General features: G+C 39.2%; 1 pseudogene; it reads left to right on the top strand.

Moving 5' to 3' along the window:
• The first annotated feature begins 14,441 nt into the window (after nucleotides 1-14,441).
• LOC149991667 (PWWP domain-containing protein 2A pseudogene) lies at nucleotides 14,442-16,654 on the top strand (annotated as a pseudogene).
• Nucleotides 16,655-16,912: the final 258 nt, after the last annotated feature.

Raw genomic sequence — 16,912 nt, 5'->3', positions numbered from 1 at the left:
GTACCTCTGACTTTTCTATTCTAAATCTAGCTTGGTTTGGCAGGAGGAGGCAGAACTATGTGTTTGTGGGTGTCTTAAAGAAAGTAAGACTTAATGGCAGAAACCCGCCATTAATTAGATCTGTATAACTTTTAAATAAACAATTCCTTTTTTTTCCCCACCAGACTCTGGTATTGAGAGTTATGCATTTAGATGGTGGGCAATCGAGCCCCTCATAACTGCACAGACCATGGGTTCTGTTTCACAAGGACAGGGAAGAGTAAACAAATTGGAAAAGGGCCTCCTTTGTTTTGGTAGGAAAAGTATCAAGAACACTCAAGGACTTTGCAACCACAAATGAGTTCATACAGTAAATTTTGCTTATTTTTTTAAAAGCTTTGTTTCAAATAGCTTATGGATATCTCAGCTAATTCTTTAGTCTTTCCACTACAGTATGTTTCTTCCAAGACAGTAACAAAAGCGTGCCACTTCTTTTTTTTTTTTATTGTTGTTGTATTACAGTTGTGCCACTTATTTTTAACAATGTTTGCTCATTTTCCCAGCAGTTTTCTCTCAGTCTACTATCTTTTACTTTCTTGCTTTAGCCTTACAAGAATATTTTAGTGCAGGAGGAATATAAGAATAATGCTGGACTAATTTATAATCCCATGTCTTCAAACACATTTTTCCACGCGAAATGCAGTTAGGATTAATTAAAAAGAAAGCAGAGTAACAAATAAGAAATCCTTCTTTTAAAAAGATTTTAAAAAACAACAACTTTGTTCTGAAAGGTAGATATGAATCACTGACAACATACATTCAGGTATTAGCTAGGTGTGTTTTATTTAATAAAGCTTTCAGTCATTCATGCAAGCTTTGTTCCAGTATAACTGCCCTCTACAGTCTTATCAAGTGAATGAAGCTGAATTTAGCTTCAAAGAGATATGATCAGTCTCTGGTATTCAGTTCACACTCTGAATTAGGCAGTAAAGCAATATTTGGTTCCTTATAAAAATGCCTGTGACCTATTTAATCTGAGAAGCTCTCTAAGGTAAAAGATAACAAAATTGAACAATTAGATACATTACTGGCTGTGTGATTACCATTGAAAAAGAAAACTAACCTTTGTGTAGATCTAATTTTCTCCTTCAATACTGAAAGCTTTATTATTGGTGACAATGTTGAATTTTACCTGAGCCCCCCGGTGTGATGGAGGAAGAAACCTTACTCTTCTAGGTTCTTCCAACTGGTCAAATAATCAAGTAAGTATGACACAGATTAACAAGAGAAACTAACCAAAATTAACTGTATACATATATATGGAAACCCTACATACATGAGAGGTTCAGAGTCAGAAAGCTAAATTGAGTTATATATGACATTCTGAGCTGAAAATGAGGTAAGGCCCTCTGGGCTTCAGAGGGAAGAAAGGTCATTCAAAGGACACACGAAGAGTAGATGTTCAGTGATTACAAGTTTGCTCTGCCCTACAGACAGGTCATTAAAAGTTATTTCTGGTGATAACTTTTATTACGGGCAAAGCCCAAAATGTAAACTCCTGAAGGACAGGGTAAAAATTCCTCCTGAGCCTGAAGGGTCTCAAATGCCTTCAGTTCAAAATAATTCACATACCAAAGTGGCACATCTTGGTGAGGCCTGTTCTGAATCTCTTCACCTATAATACCAGAAAACAACAAAGATATTCCTTTGCCCTCTGCTTATTGCAAGGAACCACCCTTCCCCATATAACTTTAAAAAGACTCACCAAAAAATAAAAATAAAAAAATAAATAAAGAAAAAAGAAAACTGACAGATGCTTCCCCTTTTTTACCTATGGCAAAGCCAGACAAAGATTCTCCAAATTCCTATTTTTTGCTTCATAAGTTATCAGCTGAACTATATATATATATATATATATATATATATATATATATATATATATATATATATATTTTTTTTTTTTTTTTTTTTTTTTTACTAATCATTTGGAAAAAAGTGGTTGATAATCAACCTGTTAAAGTTATACTCCTTCTCCAGGCTCCAGAACTCTGATTCACTGTCAGCCTGAGCCAACATATAATCTGACTGGAGAACAGGCTGGCCTAATGGTTAAATATTCTCTGATCTACTATCCAATCAAGCCACTCATTCATCCCACTTCCACATCTCCTATTCTTTCTAACTTTGTTTACTCTCCCCAGTAGAAGAAAGCATCCTTTTGCTTAACTTCTGAGAGGCTCACAGATCTTATGGTCAGAGTCTTCCTCCCTATATCGCAAGAAACCCCTTCTTGAAGTTATACTTTTGAATAAAATCTCTTCCTATTAAGCTGGGATTTGTTTTTTATTTGACATTGACAAGTGATAGGAAGAATTAAATATTGCTGCATTTAGATATACGAGCATATGTGATATTGGGGGATTGAGAACTCTTAAGTACTAAATAATTTGAAAAACAATTATAGGACATTTACACAATGGAATACCACTCAGCTATAAAAAAAGAAAGAAGAAAAATTTACCATTTGTGACAGTATGGATGGACCTGGAGAATATTATGCTAAGTGAAACAAGTCAGTCAAAGAAAGACAAATACCATATGATTTCACTCATATGCAGAATCTAACAAACAAACTGAACTAACAAGGAAAATGGGGACAGACTCACAGATGGAGAGCAGGATGATAGCTGCAGGGGGGTGGGGTTAGGGGGGTGGAGGGATCGAGCAAAAAGGAAAAAGGACCCAAGGACATGGACAGCAGTGTGGTGATTGCTAGGGGAAAAGGGTATAAGGGGACTAAGTGGTAATGGAAAAAAATACAATGAAGATTAAATTAAAAATAAATAAATAATTGGATTCATTCAGTGAATTATGAGTGCAAGAGAATACATTAAAGAGTCCACAAAGAGACAGTCATTCAAGCAACTTCTTTGTGCTAGGGTCTCCTCTACTAAGCCAATTAGACAAATCTGTTTTCTCAGAAAGCACACAGGTTAGTACACAAGATTAGCAAAACCATCATGAGATGAGTTCATAGAAATGTACACAAAGTGTTATATGCGCTTTTGATAAAGTCATTTAATATGAATGCCTAGGATGTGTGGCAGGGCAGGAAAATGATGTGTCATGAAAGTTTTACAGTAGAAGTGACATCGGAGAAGAGGATTAAAAGATCAACACAATTTTTGTCAGATGAACAAACTGGAGTCTGCATTTGGCATTGGGAATGTGATCATGAAATTCTACAGAGCACCATGGCTTGTCTGGGTATGAAAAGTAGTTGGAATTGACTCAGTTATAGAGCATGGATGTAAGACAATTGAAGGGGAGCTAGAAAGATGAGCATATACAAAGCAGCCTTTCACAACTATGAAGATTGGGGCACTGCAGAACTCTACATATGAGGTCTGACCGGAGAAGGGCCAGTCATTGTTAATATAACGAGAACAGTTTGCATGACATTGATGTAACCTGACAGCCAAAGAGAGTGGATTAAAATGCGCATTCCTGAACAATGACTTCACTGTACTAGTCAGTGGGGGGTGGTAGACGCCGTTAAGTGAGCATGTATGTGTACTGTGTGGCAAAATGACTGAGCAGGTAGAGCAATGAATCTGCATCAAATTTTGCATTAAGCTTGAACATTCCTCCGTGGAAACTATTTGGATGATTCAGAAGGTCATAGCTATGGACAACTGGTGATTGGCAGCTTCATCACGACAATGCACCCACTCGTGCATGCATCATGTCTCGTGCAGAGATTTTTGGCAAAATATCAAATCACCCAGGTGACTCAGCCCCACTACAGCCCAGATTTGGCGCCCTGAGACTTCTGGCTTTTCCCAAAACTAAAATCACCTTTGAAGGGAAGAGGTTTCAGACTGTCGATGAGATTCAGGAAAATATGACGGGGCAGCTAATGGTGATTGGGAGAACTTGTGAGGTCCCAAGGTGCCTACTTTGAAGGGGACCAAGACATCATTGTCCTATGTACAATGTTTCTTGTATTTTACATCTTCTTCAATAAACGTCTCTATTTTTCATATTACATGGATGGATACCTTCTGGACAGACCTCATATTGATGTGAATGATACCTCCCAGAGTTGTTTACAGCCTTGAGCAATAGCTCTAAGCAAATACCAAATTTGTAGAGTATTTTTTTGGTAGCAAATAATGGAAACCAAATCTGTTCCTGGCTGCAAGAAAATCTCTGGAAGAACATCAGGGGCTTGTAGTACTGCTGTGGGGCTGGAGGAGAACCAAAACACTTTGGCAGATCCCAGACAGGAAGTTAGAGATCCTTCCTCTAACAGGAATAATCTGGCCAGAATGCCTCTGACTAATGGGCAGCATGCTACCAACATATGATAACCACTGTGAAATAATTCTATCCATCTCTCATAGCTGCAGCATTTTGCTCTATATTCAATCTTCCAGCTGAGAAGCTTTTATCAAGCCTGAGCTTGGATCTTCTCATTGGAAAGACAAACACAAAGTGGAGATTATCCCCTGCAAAATAAGGAAGAATTAGATACTAGACAACCAAATGTGACATATATATATATATATATATATTTAAAGCAAGCTGGGAATTTCGGATTTTAATTTCTAAAGCAGGGGTTAACAAACTTTTTTTTAAAGGGCCAGATAGTAAAAAATTTAGGCTTCAAGCCCTATAGTCACTATGGCAACTACTCAACTCTGCCCTTGAAAGCAACCAGGCACAATATTAAATCAATGCGTTTGGCTGTGTCCTAATAAAACTTTATTTACAAAACAGATGGCCAACCTGATGCTTTCAGTTTACCAAAGTCCCATTCTTAGGGATGGGGAGGCCTTGAAGGATCTTAAGTCTTTGTTATACCTGATGAATTGGCCACTTCTTTTTATCCAAATTTGAGAGAAAAATGATTCTACATAAGAGTGGAACCTTCTAGCTGCCAAAGTGGATATGAAGTGACTCCTGATCTGTATATGATCAAGGCCCTGACACTCAGGTGCCTGTGGGACATGGCCCAGAGCTTTGAGAAGGAGGCCTAGGAGGTGCCTCCCCCAACTATCATGGATGTGGCTGTTAGGGAGATCATCAGGACTGGGAAGCAAGACCCACAAGTCCTAACACAACCCAAGAAGATATAAGATGGTCTCTTTAGGAAAAGAAAGTGGTGGAGGAGGCCTGGCCAAAAGTCCTACTGCACACAGATGTAGAAGGAACCCTCCTCCCAGGTGTGAAAAAGAAAAAGTCTTCTCACATGGGCTTCAATGAGACAGGCAGCTGGCCACAGGGTCCAGCTGTGGCCCCGGCACAAGGTTCATGAGGCACAGGAGCAGAAGAAGGCACACCATATTATGATAAACAAGTCTTATTCTCTGTCCTCAATGAAGTTATAATGCAGTAAGGAAGGCAAAAACAAAGCTTAAAATCATCAAAGTACTTTATAGGACATGATAAAGAATTAATTTGGATGTATTCCCACTTTCCAAAATTGCTCTCAAAAGTATATAGTTTCAGATCCAGTTTGTCACATCTCTTCCTTTTCTGAAATATAAATGAAATACTTGGGAGGGTCTCAGAAAAATCAGCCAGAAGTTATCCTTTGTGAAAGGACATGGACATTGTAAGGGGAATCTCCATCTATAAGGGTGCCTCCTCTCACTGTCCCAGGCCTGTCTTCACTAAAAGTGGAGAAGGTATGGGCTCAAGTCTGCAGAACAATCTTACCCTTGTTTATAGTAATTACCTCCCATAGCTGACTCTCCTCTCCACCTCTCCTTTAGTCTTTAGCTGAATATGGTATTTAAGGTGATGGCTTCTGCCATTTCAGGGACTTACTCATTTTACTGTGTCTCTATCATAAACACAGGAGGTATATATATATTACTAAACTTTAATTTGTTTTTTCTCCTGCTAATCTGCCTAATGTTGGTTTGATTATTAGACCAAGTAGAACAACCTTGAAGGTTAGAAGCAAACTTCTTTACGACAATAACTATACGGAGATAGGTCCCAGGAAATAGCTGCCATTTATTACTTTCCTGTTAGAAGAGTTCTTTATTTTGATACCTACCATACAGATAATATAATTATTTCTCAATCAAGTGTTCTTCAGTCAATGATTATGATAGAATAGGCAGGTAGGCAGGCATGAGCAGAGCAGGAACTGTAAGCCAGGTATAGAATGTCACCAGGGCAGAAAGCCCCAGGTGCCTAGTAATGGGAAAAACTAGAGGAAACACCTATTATAAGCTAGGACCTCACCCCTAGGGTGACCTTTCCTCCCCTAGCATGTTGTTAGTCATAAGATTTAAGACCACCTTAGAGGAGGAACAAGGGGCTGAAGAATAGCCTCATACAACACCCATATAAGGATAGGAGTCCACAGGACAGGACCTATAAGTCAGCTTTAAAAAGGAAGAAGTTAGGTCCCCACAGCTAAAAAAAAAAAAAAAAAAAAAGCCCTTGCCAACACCCCAGAGCAGTTCTTTGCTTGCTGAATGAACTTTCTTTTGTGCTTGAATTTTTGGCTCTGAATTCTTTCTTTGCTGAACTCAAGAACTGAGGTCCATCATTCACCACTAACATCTGGTGCTGCCTTAGTCACCTTCCTCAGTAAGTCACCCTCTAAAGCATGCCTGCACCTTCCATCTTCAGGTGTATATTCCTGATTTATTTTTTCTAATCTCTAAGGGTCCCATGAAACTTTTAGCCAGAGGGGCAGTGGGCTGTAGCACCTCTCCTGAGCTAGCCCCCTGAACCTGTCTTGAAGGAATATTCATTTGCCTCTGTAAGTTGTTTCTTAAGTCTACACCATCCAGCGTGGCTGACTCCTGCCTCTTTATACTCTCAACCTCCTTTTTCAGGACCTACAACCAGAGAAGCAATGAACACCAGCAGTTTGTTAATTGCTTTCTGAGAATCTGTACAAAACCGTTTACTAGATAAATGAGAGCCTGAACTCATCTGGCTTCAAATATAAGGGGCATTTCCTTCATCCAGCTTGAATTCCAAGTATTCTTAGGTGATTAAGAATCTATGTGAAGGTGATAGAAAGTACCCCTCAAGATGATCAGGTGCCCCATATATAATTCCAACACAACTGTAATTAAATAATTAATTTGTCCATGGAAGAGCACATAAAAACTGGTTACCTAGTGCTCCAACTCCTCACGGCCATATTACACAGCCAGGGAAAGAAGCCAAGACACATAAGAGATTTGAAGGGACTCAGGAGGTGAAAGTCCCTTGGAGCTCAATCCATAAGCAGCACACTTCAACCCACTACATAATATCACTAGAGATTTGTTCAGACACCACAGATCTCAAAATAAAACTAAAATGAACATGGTAAATCATGCCTCCAAGACCAAAACTCAGATTAGTACCCTGATTCCATCCCTTCTTCTATTTCTTTATTTATCCTTCTCTTCCATATGTCCCAGGCTACTAACCTTTGGACTCAAGATACATACTTGCTACCTCCTCTTTGTGGACCTCCAGATTTCCTTCTACAATATGAGCTCTTGCACCCCCTTGTATTATCTGTTGCCAGGGGTCCTGCTCCATCTGCCTCACCTCTTGGCACTGCCAGCCCCTCATAGCATCTCTTGAGGCCCATGCCTTTTTCTACCTGGTCTCCCGAGACCAACTCTAGTAGATGGCCTGCTGGATGGCTCATTGCCACAGTAAGTACTGGCATAACTCTTGCTTATGAGCTTTACTACTAGCCTACAACTCCTTGTGCGTATCTTTCAGCCTTCAGGAGACTCTCTTGTTGGCCTCTTTTGCACTTCACCCATCTCCTATGGGTTTTCCTTCCTTACACCGCCCAGTCTCTCACCATGCTCCCACTATAACTGATTCTGACTTTAGCATAGGGGCAAATTTTTCCTATGATTCCTATGCCCTCCCATACTTAGGGATTCCCGGTAACTTATGATATTCCTAGAGAAGGATATTCCCCCAGGGCCCAGGGTGCTGTCTCTGTCTGTCTGGCCCTGCTAACAGACATAGGTCACAGGGGATCTTCTCCAATCCTTCCTTTAAAAGCACCTCTTCTGCATACTCCCTAAGATCCCTGAGGCTGGAGAAAGGGACTGCCCTCAACTCCTTCTACATTCCTCTAACCATCTTCATTTTTATCTTCCATAAGAGCCTTAGGGACAGCTTAACAGGGACCCTCCCTTTCCTTCTAGGAGTGGCTGCCCTCTCCCTACTAGGCCTCTTAAATGACCAGGGCTACTGGGAATATGAAAGGCAGGGAAACAGGTCACTAGCCTGACTACTGAAGGCCAGAGTTATAGGATGAGTTTTCCACCAGAGGCAATGGAGGCACTAAGCACTCCTTATATGGAAAGACACGAAAGGGATGCCTCTGGTAGGCCAGCTAGGCTAGAGGTTATCAAGCAGGGACTCCTTGCTTAAGGAAATGGGGCACATTCATTACTTGTATGGAGGTAAGGCCACCAGTCTGAGCGAAGTAAGTCCAGCATCAGAGTGCCTAGGTACCACTTTAATGATTGGTAAGGCTGCCCTCAGAACACAGGGTAAGCTCCACACCCCGGGTAGCTCCCAGGTGACAGGGCACAAAGAACTCTATTGTACTTCAGGATAGCCCCAGACAGCATAGAGACTTGCAGGGACATCTCTCTCGGCTTGTTACACATCTGTCTCTCTGTAGCATCATCTGTATGGAGTTAAGTTCACTTGTCTGAGTGAAGTTAAGTCCAACATCACAGTGCCTAGCCACCACTTGACTATTGGTAAGGTTGCCCTCAGAGCAGGGGTAAGCACTCCACACCCCTGGTGGCTCCCGGGTAGCAAGGCACCTGCCCTGTTATACCTCATGATGGGAAACCAGTCCAGAGTGCCTCAGGATACCCACTTTGGGGTGCATAGTTACCAGTGGGGAAAAATTTGATCCTGAGCACCTTAAGAAAAAGAGGATGATCTTTTGCTACATGGCCTGGCCCCAATATAAATTGGGTGATGGAGAGGTTTGGTCAGTCAATGGTACCATTAATATTAATACTACCTTACAACTAGACCTATTTTGCCATTTCCAAGGGAAACAGACAGAGGTTCCATATATCCAAGCCTTTACAGCCCTCAGGGATGACACTAAGCTATGTATTACCTGTAAACTAGATCTCTCTGCAATTGTTATACTACACTGAGGTACTGCCTTATAATCCTTCCTCCACTACAGAGCCTGAAAGAAAAAAAAAATGTAACCAGGTGAAAAACAAATTAAAAATGGGTGAATAGATATGTCCATCCTTTGGCAGCATTTAGATGGCAACCCAATTTTTCAGGTATTAAAAAAAGCTGTCCTTATTTACAAATAAAGGCTTTACCAGGCCAGAGGTGTGGCTCCAGAAACAATTCAAAGTCCACCAACTCCTTTTACCTTCCCTAAACCTCCTGATTCATCTAAGAGGCTTAAAAATAATTGGCTTTATGAAGCCAAAGCCCTTCTAGGATGAGCTTGCATTTCTTTCCCTGTACCTTTGAGGAGTAAACGCCTGGTCTGACTGATTAAAAGTAGGCAAATTTTCATCTGGAGCCTCTTCCTTTCCAACTCAACTTACAGTGATGATGCTCTAGTCAACCTCTGGACTTCTTGATGTACCTCCCATCTCTGAAATGAGAAGCAAAGAAGAGACACCTTCAGAAGACTTCAGATAAGTGATCAAACAAAGACCAAAGCAGCAATATTACCACCCGAAGGAAAAACTACTGGACTTACACTGCAACATTCAGGAGAAAAGCCAAGATGTGAGAGAACTAAGTGTAAAGCACAGCTATATGGGCGGCTCCTATTCAAACGATTGAGGTCAATTAATTAGGGCTCTGGGATAATGATTTCTATACCATGTTACCTGCACCAGAGTTGGGACATAACCAGGGACAAAATAGTTCAGGAAGCCAAAGGCATTGACACTCTGAGCTGATGTCAGAAAACACCAGACTTCTGGGGCTATTAGTTCATATGTTTTTATATGTAAAGTTAGAAAGTTTATACAACTGTCTGAGTCTTCAGGTGACTTGCATAGTAGTCTAATCATAAGCACCCATGCTCCCTCTCTTAGGCTACAGCATATGGCTCAAAATCAGGCGTTATTGTTGGCACCACTGTCCAGTAAGCAAAGACAAAAAGATGGGAGGAAATCTGGCCTCCATCTTTCCCTCACATCTCTGCCCTTCCCACATCTCCCCCTATCCAGTATATCATCCAGGTTAGGCATTTGGCTTTCTATATATCTCTTAAGTCCCTCATTTTAATCAAATCCATTGCCCTGATTCATATCCCTGCCATCACTACATTCACTCCCCTCCAACCATTTCTGCCCCTTCCATCTCAACTCTTGCTCCTCCTATTCAATGCTACTATCAACACTATTAGTTCTACATTGCAAATTTGTTCATCAATTATCTGCCTAAAAACTTCAATGTCTTTTGCTGCACTGAAGATAAAACTCAGCTTCTGAATGTAGCATAAAACGTCTCCATTTTCTTGCCTTGATCTGCCAGTTTAGCTAATCTCTTTTTTACACTATATACCAGTGAGTAAAACTTTGTATGCTCATTGTCTTACAACTATTATCAGTTGCTGTTTGTGTTCTCAAAAGTATTTTCCTTTTTTATACACTTAGAAAACTCCTAATCATCCCTTAAAACACAAATGCATAAATAACCACATTGGTGAAACCTATTTTCTTTTCCACTCAAATCACTTTCTCCTCAAAACAATAACTACACATGTAAATTACCATTGTGTAGGTCAGCTGTTTGTTCTACATTAATCTTTGTATCTTTGACATATAATAATATTCCTGACTTAATAAACATTAAATATTTGAATTGACACTTGAATCGAGTTGACTGAATTTAATTGACTGCTCTCAAAGAACACTAATGAGTGTTTGAGTTTCCTGGATTGAGAGCGTACAAATTCATACTGAACTTTAACAATACTGCTAGTTTTGATTGAGGCACAGCAATCATCAAGTGTACAACAGAGTTCCCCCACAAAAAAATAACTTCAGTAAAAGATAACCGCTACTCCTGGATGATGTGGCTCAATGGATTGAGCGCTGGCCTGCAGATCAAGGGGTTGTCAGTTCAATTCTCAGTCAGAGCACATGACTGGGTTGCAGGACAGGTCCCCAGGTTGAGGGTGTGGGAGAGGCAATTGATCGCTGTTTCTCTCACACATCATGTTTTTCATCTTCCTTTCCCCTCTCTTTAAAAATAAAATCTTAAAAAAAAAGATAACAGATACACTCAGAAGTCTATAAGGAGATAGGGTGCTCTAGTGATTCTGTTCTCATCCAAAGATCTGCTGAGATTTGATTCGGTGAGGAAAGATTGATTTTCTAACTTGAAGTTAAACGAGGCATCAAATAAATGTCAAAAGCATGACATATACTTAGATTCTTCACTGTCACATCAGTCAGGTTACCATCTTGTCTTCTTTTTTAGAACAAACACAAGAAAGCCTGTTGTGAGCCATGAACAAAACAGCAACTTGAATTTACATGGCTCCTCTAACTCCCAAACTGTGTGCTGTTAGTAAATTTGTACTACATGATTAAATAGACACATGTAGGCACAGTTTTTGTTTCACATCCATGGGCTATATAGTTTTATTTCTAAGAGAAATGTTGTTTTTCACTCTAGAATTTAAACACAGTGCCTTGTACCTGAAAGATGTTTAAATATTAACATTTCCTTATCAAGACTGATATTAGATTAGAAAGCCTAAAATTATAGTATTAAGGTAACCCTTTTAAAAAAGTTAAAGGGATACATTAATATCACTCTACACTAAACTTCTAGGACTTCAAAGGGAAAAATGCAAATTATGGCACAAAATGCAAAAGACATGTGAAATCTATTTTTTTAAAGAAATCACTTTGTTAAAGTATAATTGACATGTAAAATGCCAAATATATTTAATGTATACAACTCAATGAATTTGGGAATAGGGATAAACCCATGAAAGTATCACCACCATAAATATAAACATATATGTCCCTCCCAAAGTAGCCTCCTGACCCCACTATTCTGTGTTTGTGTTTGTGTGGTAAAAACACTTAACATAAAACCTACCCGCTTTGTAAATTTTAAGTATACAATACAGTATTGTTAGTTATGGGCACCATGCTGTATAGTAGATCTCCAGAACTATTTATCTTACATAACTGAAACTTTGTACCGTTGAACATCACCTCCCTGTTTTCCCCTCCCCTAGCTCCTAGCAACTACCATTATACTCTGTTTCTATGAGGTTGACTCTTCAAGAGTCCACATAGAAATGAGATCATACAATATTTATCTTTCTATGAAATCTTTATTCCAGCTCTCTATCGGTGAAGGTAACAGTCTATGGTAGATAATTTAAGACTGAAATAAGGAAAACAATGAAAAGGACAAAACTTTTTTAACAAGTTTCTATAATTCTGGTTGAAATCCATTCAAAATCCTACTGTGCGTTTCAACTGCATGAGACAGACTCAGTTCAACATTGTTTGCATCAGTTTTGCTAAGACTCTGAAAATTTTAACGTGCATAAAAAGCACATGAGTTAAGAGTTGGAAGTCTTCTTAAATTGGACCTTCTTCTTAAAAGGGCCCCCTGTTTCCAGGTTCTTAATTAGTTGGTAGAGGTTATGAACCATTAATCTATATTTCATGAACTTCTCTTGGGCGGAGTAATTCCTCACATAGTACTTTAAGAAACTGTATTAATTGGGAAATTTTTAGACCCTGGTTTGCACAGAATACCTGCTTCATTTTTATTGTCCTGTGTAATTATTAATAGTATCTTTTTTCTCTCTCAAATTTTCCTGGCTTGAAGATAAACTATAGGGTCATCTTAATCTTAGAACACAGGGCATCTTTAAGTTATCCATAAGTATAAAGATTCTGTAGAGTTTAGGCCAGCTCAGGAATTAGAAAAGCAGCTGATGCTTTGAAGGGTATGGGGCTAAAACAACCTGATGCAGTTACAGAGGAAACTAATCTTCCAAAAGAACCTAAAGTATTGCCATTTTCCCCTTGAAATCCGTTGTTCCAGAGACCTAACTAAGCTGCTTAAACTTGCTCAAATTGGTCTCATGAGGATCTATCCACAATCCTGATATGTGACTTTATCTGAACTAGCCTTTCATATGTGAAAATTAGAAAAGCCATTTGAATCACAGTATTCCATTCCTGTTTTCTCACCTGTTTTCATCACAACTGTAGGCATTTCTATCTTATGAGAAAAATTATTACACACAGGAACCAGGAGATAATTTAATAGGATTTCAGCATTCCGGCAATCTCCATTCTGATCCCAAGAAATCATGAGTGCCTAGGAATTAGTGTAATATGTGTGTTAGCTCCTACCTGCTCCTACTATGTTCAAATATCTGCTGATGATTTTGTGATTAATCAAATAACTGCATCTGATATATCCCACTTTTCCTACAGCAAAAAAAAAAAAAAAAAAAAAAAACTAATAAGAGCACATTATCATTTAAATTTCCACTAAGCAGTTCAACATCCCATTTCGTTATTACAAGAATGTCTTTTTCTTCCTCTTGAGCACACTGTTATGTGATTCGTATCAAAGGGTGAATATTGGTGGCTCTCATCCATTATGAGAGTAGAAACTCAGATGTCACAGGAACACTCTGTGATCACCATTGGCAGTTGGTTGCCCAGAGGGAGGACTTATTTTCCAGTGAATATCTCGGAGATTCAAAGAGATTCTTTGCCTTAAGGCTATTTTCCCTTTCATCACTTGCTGAGCCTTCCAAGTTTCTTCAAGTCCAGCCTCATGGAGTGTGCTCAACCATGGAATATTCTACACCAAAATTTACATTGGGATCCAAAGTCTCAGCTCTCTGAATGAATTCACATCCTTTAACAAGAGTGTAATTCTTTCCCCTAAGTGATTTAAGATGGAATGCTTTATCACTTCACCAGATTATAATTTCCATTCTTCTTGTATTACCACTAAAATCATACAAAAAAACCCAACAAGTTTATCCTCCAGTAAATACTAGCTGGTTGTTTACCTTTCTTTCTGCATGCACAGTGAAATTCCATTTCCCTGTTTCTGTACATGTAGGTTTGGCCATGTTACTGGTTTTTGGCCAATGGAGTATCAGAAGACATGATGCATGTCACTTGTTCTGTTTTGTTCTGTTCTGTGTGGTACTATATCTTCTCTCTTTCCCATTCTTCTGTCTAGATATTGATATCCAAAGTGAACTTGGAATTCATATTTTAAAGATAAGGAAGGAGGCTGGATCCCAAATCACCAGTTACAGGAGACTATCTGATCAGAAAGAGCCACATCCCTTATTTATGTGAATGAATAATAGACTTTATTGTTTCAAATTGCTGAGATTTTAGTATTTATCTGTTACATATCTATTACTACTCTAACTAACATGCAAACCTGTAAAGATGCTACTTTTAGGATCTTGGGTAAGTGTAGCCATGCTCACTATAACAAGTTTTCTTAATTTCGGATCTTGTGGGAAGAAAGAGTTTGGTATCTCAGGTCTTTCCCTTAAGAAATCATCTTAAGATAATTTGTCATATCCTCTCCATAAAATAATAGATTCCTACTAGTTATCCTAATGCAAACAAATGTATTGAAATTTTTTACTGAAATTATTGTATTGTTTCAATGAATGTACACTGAAATTTTAACTATTCTCTTATAGAAGGTGCCATTTTAAAATTCAAGGTTTGAAAAATGGTCATTGTACTCAAAATGTGAGAATCACTGAAACTGGTAGGTTTTTAGAATATACCTCATGCTTATATAATCACATTATCTATTAACTTGAATTTTGTATAGTCATCTTCTGAACGGTACCCTTTCTTTCCTCCCCAACTCAACCAATGAAACCCCTGAAGGAGCTCTAAGGGGTCAGCCAGCTGAATTGAGTACAATTTGAAATCATAAGAATGATAGTAGCTACTGCAGTCATTATTAGCCACTGGACACTGCTGCAAGCACCTAACATATCTCAACATATTTGATCTCTGCTGTAAATGCATGAGAAAAGTACTATGACTATCTCCATTTTATAGAGAAGACAGAAGCAGAAAGTCACACAACTACCACATGTCAGGGATAAGATTCAAACCTAGGGCCCCTGAAAAGAGGTTATTTCTTCAGTGTCAGTGCCTCTTATCTAATAGAAATACATTCTCTTCCAAGAAGGAGCACCTTATTCTCCCCTCTTTGTTTATCAGGCACGCATATAACCAATGAATACCTCAGCCACCTCTTTGGAAAATTAAATGGCCCCCAAAAAAATGTACCGGGAAGAACCTACTTCAATAATGAATGCTATTAAACTATGACCAAGGGAAGTCCTGTGTGACAAATGGGAAAACAGTGCTGTTGCAGAAAAAATGGAAATTAGAGAAGGTAGTAGTGCAGTTGACTCTTCTAAATATGAAGATAAAAAGTAGAGAAATGAACGTGTAACTACTGTGAACAAAAACTGAAAACTGACCATAGAGTGGATGGATAAAACCAAAATGAAAGCCAGTAAAGAAAGGCTGTGGTTAAGGTTTCAAATATTGCTCACAGCAAATATATCAAAAGCCCAGTTAAGTACTAACAAAGTGCTCCAGAGTAAGAACATGAATCATGCAAAAGCTCGGGAAGTGTTGAAAATTGCAAAAGAAAAGGCACAAAAGAAACAAAGTGAAACCTCTACCTCCAAAAATGCACATTCAAAAGTCCATTTCACACATCGATATCAGAATCCTAGTTCAGGTTCCCTTTCACTCCGGGTTCCTTTAAAACCACAAAGGTACAGGAATGAAGAAAATGACTCTTCTCTGAAGACAGGAATTGAGAAACTGTGGAGTGGCAAGCTGGTACCCAAGCCCCAGTCTTGTGGTACCTCTACCCACTCAGCAGGTGAGGCCCCTTCAGAAAATCAGAGTCCCTCAAAGGCCCTGAAGAGGCCAGCAGTGAGGTTCAGGACACAAACAAAGTGCTTGTGCCTGGGGAGCAGGATGAACCACAGACACTGGGAAAAAAGAGCAGCAAAAGCAATATCTCTGTTTACATGACCCTAAATCAAATGAAACCTGACTCTTCAAGTGCTTCAGTGAGTGGCGTTGGTAGCACAGATGATTTGAAATCCTCCATCTCTGAGTGTAGTTCTGAGAGCATTGACTTTCCTCCAGGCAGTACCCACACACCTTCCACCTCCTCCATCTCCTCCTCCTCAAAGGAAGAGAAAAGCTCAATAATTCCTTGAAAATGAAAGTCTTTTCCAAAAACGTCTCTAAATGTATCACACCAGATGGCAGGACCATATGCGTAAGGGACATTGTTTGGGCGAAGATCTATGACTTCCCTTGGTGGCCTGCCCATATTCTTACTATAACTGTGGGCCAGAAAGATAGCGGTCTCTTAGTTTGTCAGGAGGCCCGTATTTCATGGTTCGAGTCTCCCAACAACATCTTTCCTTTCTCTTTCACAACTGTCCTTCTTTGTAGAAAACTTCCAGACGTGCTTTAATAAGAAGAGAAAGGACCTGTATCACAAGGCTATCACAGAGCCAGCTAAGGCTGCCCCACAGCTGACCCCCGAAGTGCAGGCTCTATTTGCACAATTTGAAATGTCAACATGGACAGCAAGGTAGGCAAGAACCATTGAAAGACTCCCCAGGTTTTCTAGTCTAGTTAGGAGTAACTCCTTTGAAATAGTGTAGCCAAATTGGAGAGAGAAATTGTACTCAATTGGCTGCTTTTTTAAAATAAAAACTTAACCTTGTTGCCATTTTTAGATTGGGAAGCTAAACTGAACAGGCAATCAAATTTTACCTTAAGGAAGTGAGATTTTAGCAGTATTTTTTAGTTTTGAAATCTAAAACCAACCCAAGGCATAGAAGCCATAGCCT

Source organism: Furipterus horrens, unplaced genomic scaffold (genome assembly GCF_987537825.1).
Source record: "Furipterus horrens unplaced genomic scaffold, mFurHor1.1.pri manual_scaffold_17, whole genome shotgun sequence".
In the NCBI taxonomy this organism is placed as follows: domain Eukaryota; kingdom Metazoa; phylum Chordata; class Mammalia; order Chiroptera; family Furipteridae; genus Furipterus; species Furipterus horrens.
This window is presented reverse-complemented; position numbering and strand designations above follow the sequence as displayed.